At 32.1% G+C, this 15,999-nt stretch overlaps 2 non-coding genes and 1 pseudogene across 2 annotated transcripts; all 3 read right to left on the bottom strand.

Moving 5' to 3' along the window:
* Positions 1 to 2,877: 2,877 nt before the first annotated feature.
* LOC125780010 (large subunit ribosomal RNA) lies at positions 2,878 to 5,649 on the bottom strand (annotated as a pseudogene).
* Positions 5,650 to 6,145: 496 nt separating this feature from the next.
* LOC125779993 (5.8S ribosomal RNA) lies at positions 6,146 to 6,324 on the bottom strand. The gene has a single exon (XR_007423493.1). It is a non-coding gene; the product is annotated as a 5.8S ribosomal RNA (ribosomal RNA).
* Positions 6,325 to 7,087: 763 nt separating this feature from the next.
* Positions 7,088 to 9,077, bottom strand: LOC125779996 (small subunit ribosomal RNA). The gene has a single exon (XR_007423496.1). It is a non-coding gene; the product is annotated as a small subunit ribosomal RNA (ribosomal RNA).
* Between the last annotated feature and the right edge of the window lie 6,922 nt (positions 9,078 to 15,999).

Here is a 15,999-nt window from a genome sequence, read left to right as displayed (position 1 = left end):
AGCCACCACCCATTCGCTTAATGCCTCGCCTCGACTGTGGCTTTGGTATCCAGACGAATGCCGGGATACCTTACTAAACCACATCGAGGACGAGGCATTCGCATCCAACCCTAGGATAAATGGGCTACTACTCGCAAGTAGTAGTAGCTTATCCATGTAGCCCAGGTAGGGCTCTAGGGGCTCGCTATATTTACAGTATAAACTAGCGACAATCATCCTACCGAACTCCCCATCTATCGCTACACATATACCCAGTTGTGAAGAATCCACAACTACACAATCGTAGCGTGGATTATTCACAACTATTGCGGCGTTAGCTCTAAGATCAGTGAAGATCCTAAAACCCCCAGGAAGACCCCGAACCACACCATTGGTGGCGTAGGGCTCCTGGAGTAGAGCAATACCGCACCCACCCTCTACCATACAACCCCCCAACTCACACATTACGGCATAAGAGCCCTGACAGTTGAGCTGGATAATCCCCCCCATCAGTGTCTGGCGAGGGCGCGCTCAACAATGCCACAGTAAATAGGGCAGACAGCTGACATCATAAGATGCCCAGCTGGCCTACCCTTAAACTCACAGTTGCGACAATGTGGTGCATTGACGCAACCGGCAGCTTTGTGGCCTTCTTGACCGCACCTCCGGCAGACATCTGACCTAGCCCTGCACTCAGCCACCCTATGGTCAAATCCCATACACCGGAAGCATCCAGCGACGGGGCTATCCGGTCGCACCCTGAAGGAGAACCACTTTATGTAGCACCGACCTGCCTCCAAGAGGGCGGACATCAACTTGTCCGTACCCTCAAGGACGACATTGGTGCTACCATCAGCGGCCACCTTCCAGGGACGACTGACCATCCTCACGTCAGTCCTCTGGGATGCCGGGCTGAAATCCTGGAGGTTCAGCCGGAGTAGTTCCTCCATGAATTCCTCATGGGGGATCTCCGTATGGACCCCCTGGACTACCACCCGACGACCCAACTTCCGGTTGACAGTAACGTCCAACCCCACCTCCTCAAACTTCTTATTACTCGCCATTCGTTCTCTCTCCAAAACAGAGGGAGTGCGAATGACGGCCCCACCACCCTTAATTGGTCTCACTTCGTGGACCCTCACTCCAAGTGAGGGACCCACCTCTTTGACCACTTTTTTGATCACTTCCTTAGAGGAAGTTGCAGGCCCCTTACTCCTGACCACGACCGACCAGGTCTCCACAGGCTTCGGCGTCACCGGTGCGATTGCCTCAAGCACAGGTGCTGGAGGCGCAGGCATCGGTGCCGACGGAGCCGGCATTGACCTGCTCGGCGCCGAAGAGGAGGATCTCCCACAACTCCCCCTAAGGGCATCTACCTGACCGCGAAGATGGGCATTCTCGGTAATGACCGTCATCAGTAGCGCCTCATACTTTGAGGCAAGCTCCATCAGCCCCTTCGCGGCCCCAACATCGAAGTTTTTGGAGTCAAACACCAACTCGTTCAACTCCCCCGTTATCCGCTTGGCAGCCGCAACATGGCTGACTGCCCCGCCCCCAACAACCACAGTACCCCTTGAGGGAACTCGCGCACCCTCCTTGTTGGCACCCGAGACGCGATTGCCCGTCCTAGCAGCGCCCCCTTTCGCGACGCCCACTCCCTTGCCCACCGTACTAGCCGGATGGACCACGCTCCCGCTACCGCTCTCTTCGTCCTTGCGCGACGATCCCGCACGCGCTACCGTTTTCTCGGTGGAGGCCACGATGGCACTCCCGCTCCCTCCCACACTTCCCCCAACGTTACGCGGCGACCCCGCACGCGTAACCGCCTTCTCAGCGGAGGCCACACCGGCACTCCCGCCACAACTCCCGCTCCCTCCCTCACTTACGTCGTCTTTACGCGGCGACCCCAACCGCGCTTTGCTCCTCGGCGGAGACCTTACCGTCGCTCCCGTCACCTCCCCCTCACCGCCCGACGTGGAGTCATCCACGACAGTTGAAGCGGCGGATTCTCCGCTTCCAGCGAGGGCCTTCGTCCTCCTCTTCCGTCCTGGAGGCATCCTGCTTCCCGACTAACCCTCAGTCGAAACTGATCCGCTGGCGTACCACTAGCGTAGAAGGCTCAGGACAAAAAGACTCCGGAGCAGCTGCTCTCCAGATACGTACGTCTGAACGCGCTGAAAAATGCGACCCACGCAAAGGCCCGCTCAATAGCAGCGACCACCCAAACGGTCGATTATAGCGAGCCCGCAGTGGCACAGCCCACAACCCCAACCCTTGGTCGGATCAAGGCCACTCAATTGGCCGCCGGACAGACAATGTCCCCGAAACGGACCGAGAGTCGACCGATGTGGCGCTGAGCCGAATCGCACCGTGGGCTAAACGGTTCACTGGTATGACCGTTGGTCCTCACAGGAGTCGCAATCTCCAACACTGGACAGACGCAAGCACCCTTTGGGCAAACCTGTCCAGATCCCCTTGACACTGAGCCAACTAAGCGCCAGATGCTCAGCACAGTACTACTGGCGGGCAGTCCAGTCAGCAAGAGTGCCAACAACACGGAGCTAGACTGGAACCGTGCGAAACTTCCACCAATAACAACAACGTGGATGACCACGTTGTCCGTATATAAAGTAATTATAAATAAAATTACTTACCGCTATATCTATCGAGTTAGTACACAAAAAATGCACAAATTGTACAAAAAATGTGTACCCGCACAAAACCACTCGCGGTCACTAACCCACGCTACCACGATTACACAAACAATTCCACCGTACCGCTACACACGCGCGCCAGGCAATAACGGTGCCAGCCAAATCGCGTAAACAAATAACCGCACAAAAGAGAATCGCCAAAATCGCAAAAGTCACCGAGAAAAAACACTTTGAATAAATCGCAACGATGCGCACGCACGTCTATCCGCGTCGAAAGTCAACTAACGAATGAGTAGATAGGGACAGAGGGAATCTCGTTAATCCATTCATGCGCGTCACTAATTAGATGACGAGGCATTTGGCTACCTTAAGAGAGTCATAGTTACTCCCGCCGTTTACCCGCGCTTACTTGAATTTCTTCACTTTGACATTCAGAGCACTGGGCAGAAATCACATTGTGTCAACACCCGTTAGGGCCATCACAATGCTTTGTTTTAATTAGACAGTCGGATTCCCCAAGTCCGTGCCAGTTCTGAATTGATTGTTAATTGATAATCGTTATAATTTAAAAAGAATACATATCTTACGATATAATCCTTTAAAAATTTTAGCAAGAAAGTTCCACAATTGGCTACGTAACTACTATCCGGGGAACAAGAACCGAAATTCTCTATTTACCCAGAACGAGTACATAAACCATGGTATTGCTTCCCAATCAAGCCCGACTATCTCAATCTTCAGAGCCAATCCTTATCCCGAAGTTACGGATCTAATTTGCCGACTTCCCTTACCTACATTATTCTATCGACTAGAGACTCTTCACCTTGGAGACCAGCTGCGGATATTGGTACGGCCTGTTGAGAAGTTTGCGTAACCCCACCATAAATTTTCAAGGTCCGAGGAGAAAATATCGACACAACAGTAAATGTCATGCTCTTCTAGTCCATCTACCATATCTCTCTTCGAAAGACTTCCATGGTAGTACGACTATAAAACAGAAAAGAAAACTCTTCCGATACCTCTCGACGGCTTCTTTATGGTCGTTCCTGTTGCCAGGATGAGCACAAGGCCCATTTTTAATAACAAACGGATACTCAACAGGTTACGGAATTGGAACCGTATTCCCTTTCGTTCAAAATTATTCAAGTGTTTAATTACTATGAAATAAAAAAATTAAATTTCACTTCATTTCATTAAAACTTGAAAATTTTCGGCTTTCGCCTTGAACTTAGGACCGACTAACTCGTGATCAACCACTGTTCACACGAAACCCTTCTCCACTTCAGTCCTCCAAGGTCTCATTCGATTATTTGCTACTACCACCAAGATCTGTACCAATAGCGGCTCCATGCAGGCTTACGCCAAACACTTCTAAGCACACCATTGTACCCTCCTACTCACTAAAGTTTCAAAATTTATAATCCAACCGAAATTGTATTATAAATCATCTACTTTAGCGGTAATGTATAGGTATACAACTTAAGCGCCATCCATTTTAAGGGCTAGTTGCTTCGGCAGGTGAGTTGTTACACACTCCTTAGCGGATTACGACTTCCATGTCCACCGTCCTGCTGTTTTAAGCAACCAACGCCTTTCATGGTATCTGCATGAGTTGTTAATTTAGGCACCGTAACATTACGTTTGGTTCATCCCACAGCGCCAGTTCTGCTTACCAAAAGTGGCCCACTGGGCACATTATATCATAACCTCAACCTTCATATCAAGAAAGGTGAGGTTCTTACCCATTTAAAGTTTGAGAATAGGTTAAGGTCGTTTCGACCCTAAGGCCTCTAATCATTCGCTTTACCAGATAAGATTATTTTACATAATATTTAAATGCACCAGCTATCCTGAGGGAAACTTCGGAGGGAACCAGCTACTAGATGGTTCGATTGGTCTTTCGCCCCTATACTCAATTCTGACAATCGATTTGCACGTCAGAACTGTTTCGGTCTTCCATCAGGGTTTCCCCTGACTTCAACCTGATCAAGTATAGTTCACCATCTTTCGGGTCACAGCATATATGCTCAAGGTACGCTCCAGTTAGAGGTATAAATAATAATAAATTACCATTATACATAACTATATGGAACGCCCCGGGATTGAATTAATAGTGTAATACACTAAAAATTAATCCCATACAGTTAAGTTAATTACGCCATTAGGTTTAATATAACCCAATGACTTGCACATATGTTAGACTCCTTGGTCCGTGTTTCAAGACGGGTCCCGAAGGTATCCTGAATCTTTCGCATTGTTAATCATATAAATGCATACAATTAATATTAAAATCAATGATAATAATATTATTGTAAAATTCAAAAGAATTTTAGCATTATATATAATAAAATCTATCAACACTTTATCAAATCATCAGTATTTATTCTATGTTAATAAGCTAAAAGCAAATTAATTTGAATAAACTTAAAACCAATGATCTTTTGATAAATACTTTATTATGTTAATAGATTACAATGTCCTTATATGAAAAAAATGCACACTATTACTATAATATTTAAAATTAAATACCACAGTTATAATGATGAATTTTTCATAATGGATATTCAGGTTCATCGGGCTTAACCTCTAAGCAGTTTCACGTACTATTTAACTCTCTATTCAGAGTTCTTTTCAACTTTCCCTCACGGTACTTGTTTACTATCGGTCTCATGGTTATATTTAGTTTTAGATGGAGTTTACCACCCACTTAGTGCTGCACTATCAAGCAACACGACTCTTTGGAAATATCTTTCTAGTAATCATTAACGTTATACGGGCCTGGCACCCTCTATGGGTAAATGGCCTCATTTAAGAAGGACTTAAATCGTTAATTTCTCATACTAGATATTAAGATATTCCATACACTGCATCTCACATTTGCCATATAGACAAAGTGACTTAGTGCTGAACTATTTTCTTTTCGCTCGCCGCTACTAAGAAAATCCTTGTTAGTTTCTTTTCCTCCCCTCATTAATATGCTTAAATTCAGGGGGTAGTCCCATATGAGTTGAGGTTGTATAAAAAATTTATTATTATTATTATTTTTTTTTTTTTTTTTCGCTATTTTAAAGAAACATATTTTATATCTCGATACCATTTTATAAATTTCTAATAATAAACATAAAATCTTTTCATCCCAATTCAAATTATTAATACATTTCATATTATTAAAATATATATAATTTTAAATCACTCCACTTTTTAAATAAATACCATTAGGGACTTAAGGTCTAGGTCACAATATGAATATATTTTATGCTAGACTGTCCTCGTAATGTATTTATTTAAATATATTTTAAATAATATTGAAATTTTTTTTTTATTTTGGGAATACTAAGATTCTCATTTATTATAAAATTTCGTTCAAATATGAGGTATTCAAGAATATATTGTATATATTTCTTTTTATGCTATTAATATTATGGATTGGAAAACACAATCCAATAATATACCATATGCTTAAATTCTTTTAATTAACTAAAAGAATAAGCAACTAATTTAGCATAGTCTTACAACCCTCAACCATATGTAGTCCAAGCAGCACTTTAAAATTAATTAAAGTACATAACAGCATGGACCGCAATATGCGTTCAAAATGTCGATGTTCATGTGTCCTGCAGTTCACACGATGACGCACAGTTTGCTGCGTTCTTCATCGACCCATGAGCCGAGTGATCCACCGCTTAGAGTAAAAATTTTTTGTGTTTTTTGATTCAAAGTCAAGAGTTTTTAATTTATTGAAAGAATAATAATAATAATATTTATAACAAATTTTTAAAATAAAATTCCAACACATCTTTCAATAAATTGTAATTTTAAACCCAAACATTTGCAAGCTGCGCATGTCTTAGGTCAACAAAAACAGCAATACCAGTTTTTAGTTATTCTCTTTTATTTGTGCATTTAACCATAACTTCTTGAATAAAAACAGACCAGAGTATATTTATATACTATACTACGTATATGATATGTATATAATACATATACTTATACTAACGTATATGACACATGTATATAACATATACTTAAACACAAATAGAAAATAACCATAAAAAAGGAATTGCACGTTAATGTGAACAAATTAACTTATCATTTTTATAATAATAAGTACAGCTATATATGTTTAAAGGTTTTTTAGCGTTCAAATACAATGTATGCGAAATTCCCAATATATGTATAATATACTGTTCATAATGCATTACAAGGAGTAAAAAAAAAAAAAAGAAAAAAAAGAAAAACACTCAAATATGTTTTATACGAATTATTGATATACCCATAAGATTTATATAATAATTATCAATAATTCAAAACATATCGAATGAAAAGAACAAAAAGAAAAAAAAAATGTATATTTTTTTTTTCTTTTTTATTCTTTTTTTTTTTTTTTTTGTTTTGTTTGTTTTCTTTTTTTATATATATATATATATATTATATTTTTTCGGATAGGAACACAATAATGATCCTTCCGCAGGTTCACCTACGGAAACCTTGTTACGACTTTTACTTCCTCTAAATAATCAAGTTCGGTCAACTTTTGCGAAACAACCGTGAAACACAAGGCGTCACAGTGATCACGTCCGGAGACCTCACTAAATAATTCAATCGGTAGTAGCGACGGGCGGTGTGTACAAAGGGCAGGGACGTAATCAATGCGAGTTAATGACTCACACTTACTGGGAATTCCAAGTTCATGTGAACAGTTTCAGTTCACAATCCCAAGCATGAAAGTGGTTCAGCGGTTTACCCGGACCTCTCGGTCTAGGAAATACACGTTGATACTTTCATTGTAGCGCGCGTGCAGCCCAGGACATCTAAGGGCATCACAGACCTGTTATTGCTCAATCTCGTTACTGCTAGACGCAATTTGTCCATTTAAGAAGCTAGTGTCCTTATAATGGGACAAACCAACAGGTACGACTCCACTTATATAAACACATTCAAACACTTGTCCATTCAAGATGAACGCATGAATGAAGGCTATATAAGCTTCAACACCATAATCCTGAAAGCATCTATTTAATATATTTGAGTCTCGTTCGTTATCGGAATTAACCAGACAAATCACTCCACGAACTAAGAACGGCCATGCACCACCACCCATAGATTCGAGAAAGAGCTATCAATCTGTCTTACACGCTTATGTTCGGACCTGGTAAGTTTTCCCGTGTTGAGTCAAATTAAGCCGCAGGCTCCACTCCTGGTGGTGCCCTTCCGTCAATTCCTTTAAGTTTCAGCTTTGCAACCATACTTCCCCCGGAGCCCAAAAGCTTTGGTTTCCCGGGAAGCGACTGAGAGAGCCATAGTAGTAGCTACACCCAATTGCTAGCTGGCATCGTTTATGGTTAGAACTAGGGCGGTATCTGATCGCCTTCGAACCTCTAACTTTCGTTCTTGATTAATGAAAACATCTTTGGCAAATGCTTTCGCTTAAGTTAGTCTTACGACGGTCCAAGAATTTCACCTCTCGCGTCGTAATACTAATGCCCCCAAACTGCTTCTATTAATCATTACCTCTTGATCTAAAAACCAATGAAAGTAGAACAGAGGTCTTATTTCATTATTCCATGCACAAAATATTCAGGCATTTGGAGCCTGCTTTAAGCACTCTAATTTGTTCAAAGTAATTGTACCGGCCCACAACAACACTCGATGAAGAGCACTGAAGCAGGTTTAAATAGGAGGAATATATAAAAAATACATTGTATTAATTATATATAAGAACTCCACCGGTAATACGCTTACATACATAAGGTAATGTACATACCACAATTATAGTTGTACTACCCGTATGAAGCACAAATTCAACTACGAACGTTTTAACCGCAACAACTTTAATATACGCTATTGGAGCTGGAATTACCGCGGCTGCTGGCACCAGACTTGCCCTCCAATAGGTCCTTGTTAAAGGATTTAAAGTGTACTCATTCCAATTACAGGGCCTCGGATATGAGTCCTGTATTGTTATTTTTCGTCACTACCTCCCCGAACTGGGAGTGGGTAATTTACGCGCCTGCTGCCTTCCTTAGATGTGGTAGCCGTTTCTCAGGCTCCCTCTCCGGAATCGAACCCTGATTCCCCGTTACCCGTTGCAACCATGGTAGTCCTAGATACTACCATCAAAAGTTGATAGGGCAGACATTTGAAAGATCTGTCGTCGGTACGAGACCATACGATCTGCAAGTTATCTAGAGTTCAACCAATATAACGATCTTACGATCGCTTGGTTTTAGCCTAATAAAAGCACACGTTCCAAAAGGTCCGTGTTTATTTTGCATGTATTAGCTCTAGAATTACCACAGTTATCCAAGTAACTGTTAACGATCTATGGAACCATAACTGATATAATGAGCCTTTTGCGGTTTCACTTTTAATTTGTTTGTACTTAGACATGCATGGCTTAATCTTTGAGACAAGCATATAACTACTGGCAGGATCAACCAGAATAATATTATTTATATTATTTTTTATATAATATTTTTTTATATTATATAAAATTTTAAATGATATTTTCTTATTTGAAAATTACACAATACAATACACAAAACATAAAAAGACAACCTTTATATACAAACACAGACAACACATTAACTTTTTTATAAAGCTCTTCCTTTTATTTATCGCTTGCTTTATATATTTTTTTGTCGATTTTTTTATAAAGCTTTATTTTGATTGCTTTTATACATATATTCTTATGGTAGCCCCAAATACCATTTTTTATTCATTTATATATATAAATATATATTTATTAATTCTTATATTGTGCCTTCTTTCATTCAGTCCAATTAAATTGGAACTGTCGTTTGTTTGTTATGTGTGTTGTGTTGCAATACGGCGGTTGCTTATTATTTTTGCCTTTTGTATCGTGAAAAGAATTTTCGTTCTCTTATACATATTATTATTTAATTATGTAAGAACGATATTTCTTCTTATATTAGCTAAACTTTCAAATAATATCATTTTTTATACATTTTACTTTATTTCAATGCATAATGTGTATATATCTTTTTTAAGAATATATACATTTTTTCTTTGATTTGAAATTAATAATTTCAAATTCAATTATATTTATTTTTAATTAATAAATATATGATATGAAAGTATTTTTTTGAGCGTAATAACCATAAATATTTCACTTAATTTAATACAATTCCATTAGCACATATATTTTATGTGTAATAAGAATAGTTTAAAAGAAAGTTAAAATATTTCTTTCATATGCTACTGGTTAAGTATAGAATATTAAATTTCGTCATATTGTTTTAATATAACAAAATTTGTCCATTTAAACTAACTGCAGCAGGTACCAGGAATAAAAAAGAATCCACAAATTTACGTATACAAATTACTTACTGAAATACTTATAAAATAAAACTTTTTCATATAAATACTTAACTTATAAAGTCATAGAAGTATAAAAATTTTCATATAAATACTAAGTTCATAAAGTCATACAAGTATAAAAATTCTCATACAAGTACTAAATGAAAAATTTCATACCAGTAAAAAAGCGTAGTCAACTAAAATATATGGAAATATATAGAGATATAACATATATTAACTAGTTTTCACTAATAAAAAATTCTCATATAAGTACTAACTTATAAAGTCATACAACTAATCATTTTCATATAAGTACTATTTCAGTCATGTCAATTTGAAAAAATTTGTGCAGATTTGTTATAAATATTTGCTGCCACGTTGACCTCACCAACCCGAAATCGTATGGAAAATTTACTTTGACCCATTTAAAATTTACAAACTCAAATATCCATAGGTAATTTATATGATTTTCAGAGCTCTCTATGGTTATAAGCAAACTTATAACATCAAAAGTATTTTTGCACACTGTTTTTTTTTTGAAAATTTATTACTTATATGAAAATTTATTACTTACATGACTTTATAAACTTAATACTTATATGAAAATTATTTACCTGTATGACTTTTAAACTTATTACTTATATGACTTTTACACTTAATACTTATATGAAAATTTATTACTTACATGACTTTATAAACTTAATACTTATATGACTTTTACACTTAATACTTATATGAAAATTATTTACCTGTATGACTTTTAAACTTATTACTTATATGACTTTTATACTTAATACTTATATGAAAATTTATTACTTATATGACTTCTTGACTTATATAAACTTAATACTTATATGAAAATTTATTACTTACATGACTTTATAAACTTAATACTTATATGACTTTTACACTTAATACTTATATGAAAATTATTTACCAGTATGACTTTTAAACTTATTACTTATATGACTTTTATACTTAATACTTATATGAAAATTATTTACCTGTATGACTTTCAAACTTATTACTTATATGACTTTTACACTTAATACTTATATGAAAATTATTTACCTGTATGACTTTTAAACTTATTACTTATATGACTTTTACACTTAATACTTATATGAAAATTATTTACTTGTATGACTTTTTGACTTATATAAACTTAATACTTATATGAAAATTTATTACTTACATGACTTTATAAACTTAATACTTATATGACTTTTACACTTAATACTTATATGAAAATTATTTACCAGTATGACTTTTAAACTTATTACTTATATGACTTTTATACTTAATACTTATATGAAAATTTATTACTTACATGACTTCTTGACTTATATAAACTTAATACTTATATGACTTTTACACTTAATACTTATATGAAAATTATTTACCTGTATGACTTTTAAACTTATTACTTATATGACTTTTACACTTAATACTTATATGAAAATTATTTACCTGTATGACTTTTAAACTTATTACTTATATGACTTTTATACTTAATACTTATATGAAAATTTATTACTTATATGACTTCTTGACTTATATAAACTTAATACTTATATGACTTTTATACTTAATACTTATATGAAAATTTATTACTTACATGACTTTATAAACTTAATACTTATATGACTTTTACACTTAATACTTATATGAAAATTATTTACCTGTATGACTTTTAAACTTATTACTTATATGACTTTTACACTTAATACTTATATGAAAATTTATTACTTATATGACTTCTTGACTTATATAAACTTAATACTTATATGACTTTTATACTTAATACTTATATGAAAATTTATTACTTATATGACTTCTTGACTTATATAAACTTAATACTTATATGAAAATTATTTACCTGTATGACTTTTAAACTTATTACTTATATGACTTTTACACTTAATACTTATATGAAAATTATTTACCTGTATGACTTTTAAACTTATTACTTATATGACTTTTATACTTAATACTTATATGAAAATTTATTACTTATATGACTTCTTGACTTATATAAACTTAATACTTAATACTTATATGAAAATTATTTACCTGTATGACTTTTAAACTTATTACTTATATGACTTTTACACTTAATACTTATATGAAAATTATTTACCTGTATGACTTTTAAACTTATTACTTATATGACTTTTATACTTAATACTTATATGAAAATTTATTACTTACATGACTTTATAAACTTAATACTTATATGACTTTTACACTTAATACTTATATGAAAATTATTTACCTGTATGACTTTTAAACTTATTACTTATATGACTTTTACACTTAATACTTATATGAAAATTATTTACCTGTATGACTTTTAAACTTATTACTTATATGACTTTTATACTTAATACTTATATGAAAATTTATTACTTATATGACTTCTTGACTTATATAAACTTAATACTTATATGAAAATTTATTACTTACATGACTTTATAAACTTAATACTTATATGACTTTTACACTTAATACTTATATGAAAATTATTTACCTGTATGACTTTTAAACTTATTACTTATATGACTTTTACACTTAATACTTATATGAAAATTATTTACATATATGACTTATTTACTTATATAAACTTAATACTTATATGACTTTTATACTTAATACTTATATGAAAATTTATTACTTATATGACTTCTTGACTTATATAAACTTAATACTTATATGACTTTTACACTTAATACTTATATGAAAATTATTTACCTGTATGACTTTTAAACTTATTACTTATATGACTTTTACACTTAATACTTATATGAAAATTATTTACCTGTATGACTTTTAAACTTAATACTTATATGACTTTTATACTTAATACTTATATGAAAATTTATTACTTATATGACTTCTTGACTTATATAAACTTAATACTTATATGAAAATTATTTACCTGTATGACTTTTAAACTTATTACTTATATGACTTTTACACTTAATACTTATATGAAAATTATTTACCTGTATGACTTTTAAACTTATTACTTATATGACTTTTACACTTAATACTTATATGAAAATTTATTACTGTATGACTTTTAAACTTATTACTTATATGACTTAACTTAATACTTATATGAAAATTTATTTACTTATAGACTTCTTGACTATATTTAAACTTAATACTTATATGACTTTTATACTTAATACTTATATGAAAATTATTACCTGTATGACTTTCAAAACTTATTACTTATATGACTTTTACACTTAATACTTATATGAAAATTATTACCTGTATGACTTTTAAACTTTATTACTTATATGACTTTTATACTTAATACTTATATGAAAATTATTACTTATATGACTTTTGACTTATATAAATTACTTAATACTTATATGAAAATTTATTACTTATATGACTTTATAAACTTATTACATATATGACTTTTACACTAAATACTTATATGAAAATTTATATTACCTGTATGACTTTTCTTTAAACTTATTACTTATATGACTTTTACACTTAATACTTATATGAAAATTATTTACATTTAAATCAATTCTTTATTTTCTTTATTTTTTTTAAATATTATTTTAAACTTATTTTTATATTTTTCTTATGAAATTTTTTTTATTTATTACTCATATGTCTTTTTTTTCTTTTTTTTATGTATTAATATTTATTTATATTCTAAAATTTTCATAATATTATACTTTCTTATTTTTATTTAATTTTATTAAATTTACATTTTATTTTTTTTTACACTACACTATATATCCAAAATTTGTATATTTATATAATATCTTTTAATTTCATACATAAAATTTATTATTATATTATTCTATATTATAAATTAATACTTACATTCTTTTTCAATAAAAATATATTTTTTATATTAAAATTATTTATTATTTTAACTTAATAATTAATTTCATTTTAATTTATATTTAAAATACATATTTATTTTATTTTTTAAATTAAATTTTTTCTAAAAATATTAATATTTATATAATTTTATTATTTAATTTTATTTAATTTTACTTAAAATTTTTTAATATTTTTTTAAAATTATTTTAAAATCTTTTTTACTAAAATTAATATATAAATTATATACTTTTTTTATTTTTTTAATTTATAATTTTATTTTATATTAAATTTTTTAATTTAAAATAATTTTATTATATAATTTTAATTTTTATATTTTATAAATATTTAATAATAATTTTATTAATTTTTATTTTTAATTTATTTATATTTTTTTTTTTAAATTTTTTTATTTTTTTTATAAATTTTTTTTATAAATATATTTTTTTAATTTAATTTATTTTATTTTTATTAAATATTGTATATTATTTTTATAATTTTTTTTATAATATAAATTCTTTTTTATATATATTTTATGATTTATATCTTTTTTTTTATATTATAATTTTTATTTTTATTATTTTTAATATATATTTCATTTTTCTATTTCTTCTTTTATTTTTTTTATAATTTTATTAATTTATTATTTTCTTATTTTATATTTTTTATAATAATTTATTTTAAAATTTTATTTTTTATAATTCTTTTATTATTTTTTAATAATTTTTTATTTATTTTTCTTCTTTCTTATTTTTATTTGTTTCTTATTTAATAGATTTTTTTTTTTAATAATTTTTTTTTTTTTTTCCTATTTTTTTTTTCTTTAAATATTATCTATTTTTTCTCTAATTTTTAATATAAATTAAATTTTTATTTTTTTTTTAATTTTATATTTTTTTAAAATTTTTATATTTTTTTTTCTTTTTATTTTAAATAATTCTTTCTTTTTAATTTTAATATATTAATATTTTTTTTTTTTTTTTTTAAAATTTATTTTTTTATAAATTTAATTTAAATTTTTTAATTTATTATTTTTTATTTTTATATATTATATATATTTTTATTTTTATTATTCTTAATATATTTTTATATATATTTCTCATATATTATTATTCTTTTATACTTTTTTTATTCTTTCTTTTTTTACTTTAAGTTTTTAAATTTTCTCTTAAAATTTTTTTAATTATTTATCTTTTCTTTTTTTTATTTTTATAAATTTCTTTATATTTTTTTTAAAATAAAATAAATTTATATGTTTAGTCTTTTTTTTAATTTTATATTTATATCTTTTTCTTTATTATTTTTATTTTCTTTTCTTTCTTTTTCTTCTATTAATTTTGTCATTAATATTTTCTCTCCCTTTTTCCTTATCCCTCCCCCTCCCCTTCTTTTTATTTTTTTTTCTTTCCCCTTCCCCTCTCTTCCCCTCCCTCCCCCCCTCCCCCCCCTTTTCTCTTCCCTCCTTTCATTTCCCCTCCTCTATTCTTTCTCCCCCCATTCCAACTTTTCTTCTTTTCCTCTTCTTCATTTTATCTTTTTTTCCCCCCCTCTCCCTTTTTTCTCCATCTTTTCCTTTCCCTCTTCATCCTTCCAGCCCGCCCTTTTTCCTTCTTCCACTCCCCCTCTCTTTTTTTTTTTCTTTCTCTTTGACCACGCACGTTTCCCTTTTTTTTTTTTTCTTTCCCCTCTCTCCCCCTCCCTTTCCCTTACTTCCCTCTATCTCCTTTTTTCTTTTTCCCCCCTGTCCCCTCCTTCTCTTTTTTTCCCTTTCTCTTCTCATTTCCTCTTTTTTCTTTCTCTTTTTCCCCCCGTCTCCTTTCCTTTTCTTTCCCTTTTTTCTTCTCCTTTTCCCCTTTCTTCTCCCTTCTCTTTTCTTTTCCTCTTTTTCCCCTTCTCTACTCCTTTTCCTTTTTCTCTTCTTCCTTTTTTCTTTTCTTTCTTTTTCCTTTTTTCTCTTCTCCCCCCATTTTTTTTCTTTCTCCTCTTTTCCTTCCCTCTTTTCCTCTCTTTTCCTTTCCTCCCTTTCCTTTTCCTTTCTTCTTTTCTTCCCTCCTCTTCCCCTTCTTTTCTCCCCCTCTCTTCTTCCTCCCCCCTCCTCCTTTCTTTTCCTCTTCCCTTTCCCTTTTTTTTCTTCTCCTCTCTTTTCTCTTCCTTTTTTTTCTTCCTTCTTCTTCTCTTTCTCTCTCCT

Source organism: Bactrocera dorsalis, unplaced genomic scaffold, assembly GCF_023373825.1.
Source record: "Bactrocera dorsalis isolate Fly_Bdor unplaced genomic scaffold, ASM2337382v1 BdCtg032, whole genome shotgun sequence".
Classification (NCBI taxonomy): domain Eukaryota; kingdom Metazoa; phylum Arthropoda; class Insecta; order Diptera; family Tephritidae; genus Bactrocera; species Bactrocera dorsalis.
The sequence above is the reverse complement of the archived record's forward strand: the minus strand, read 5'-3'. Positions and strand labels throughout refer to the sequence as shown.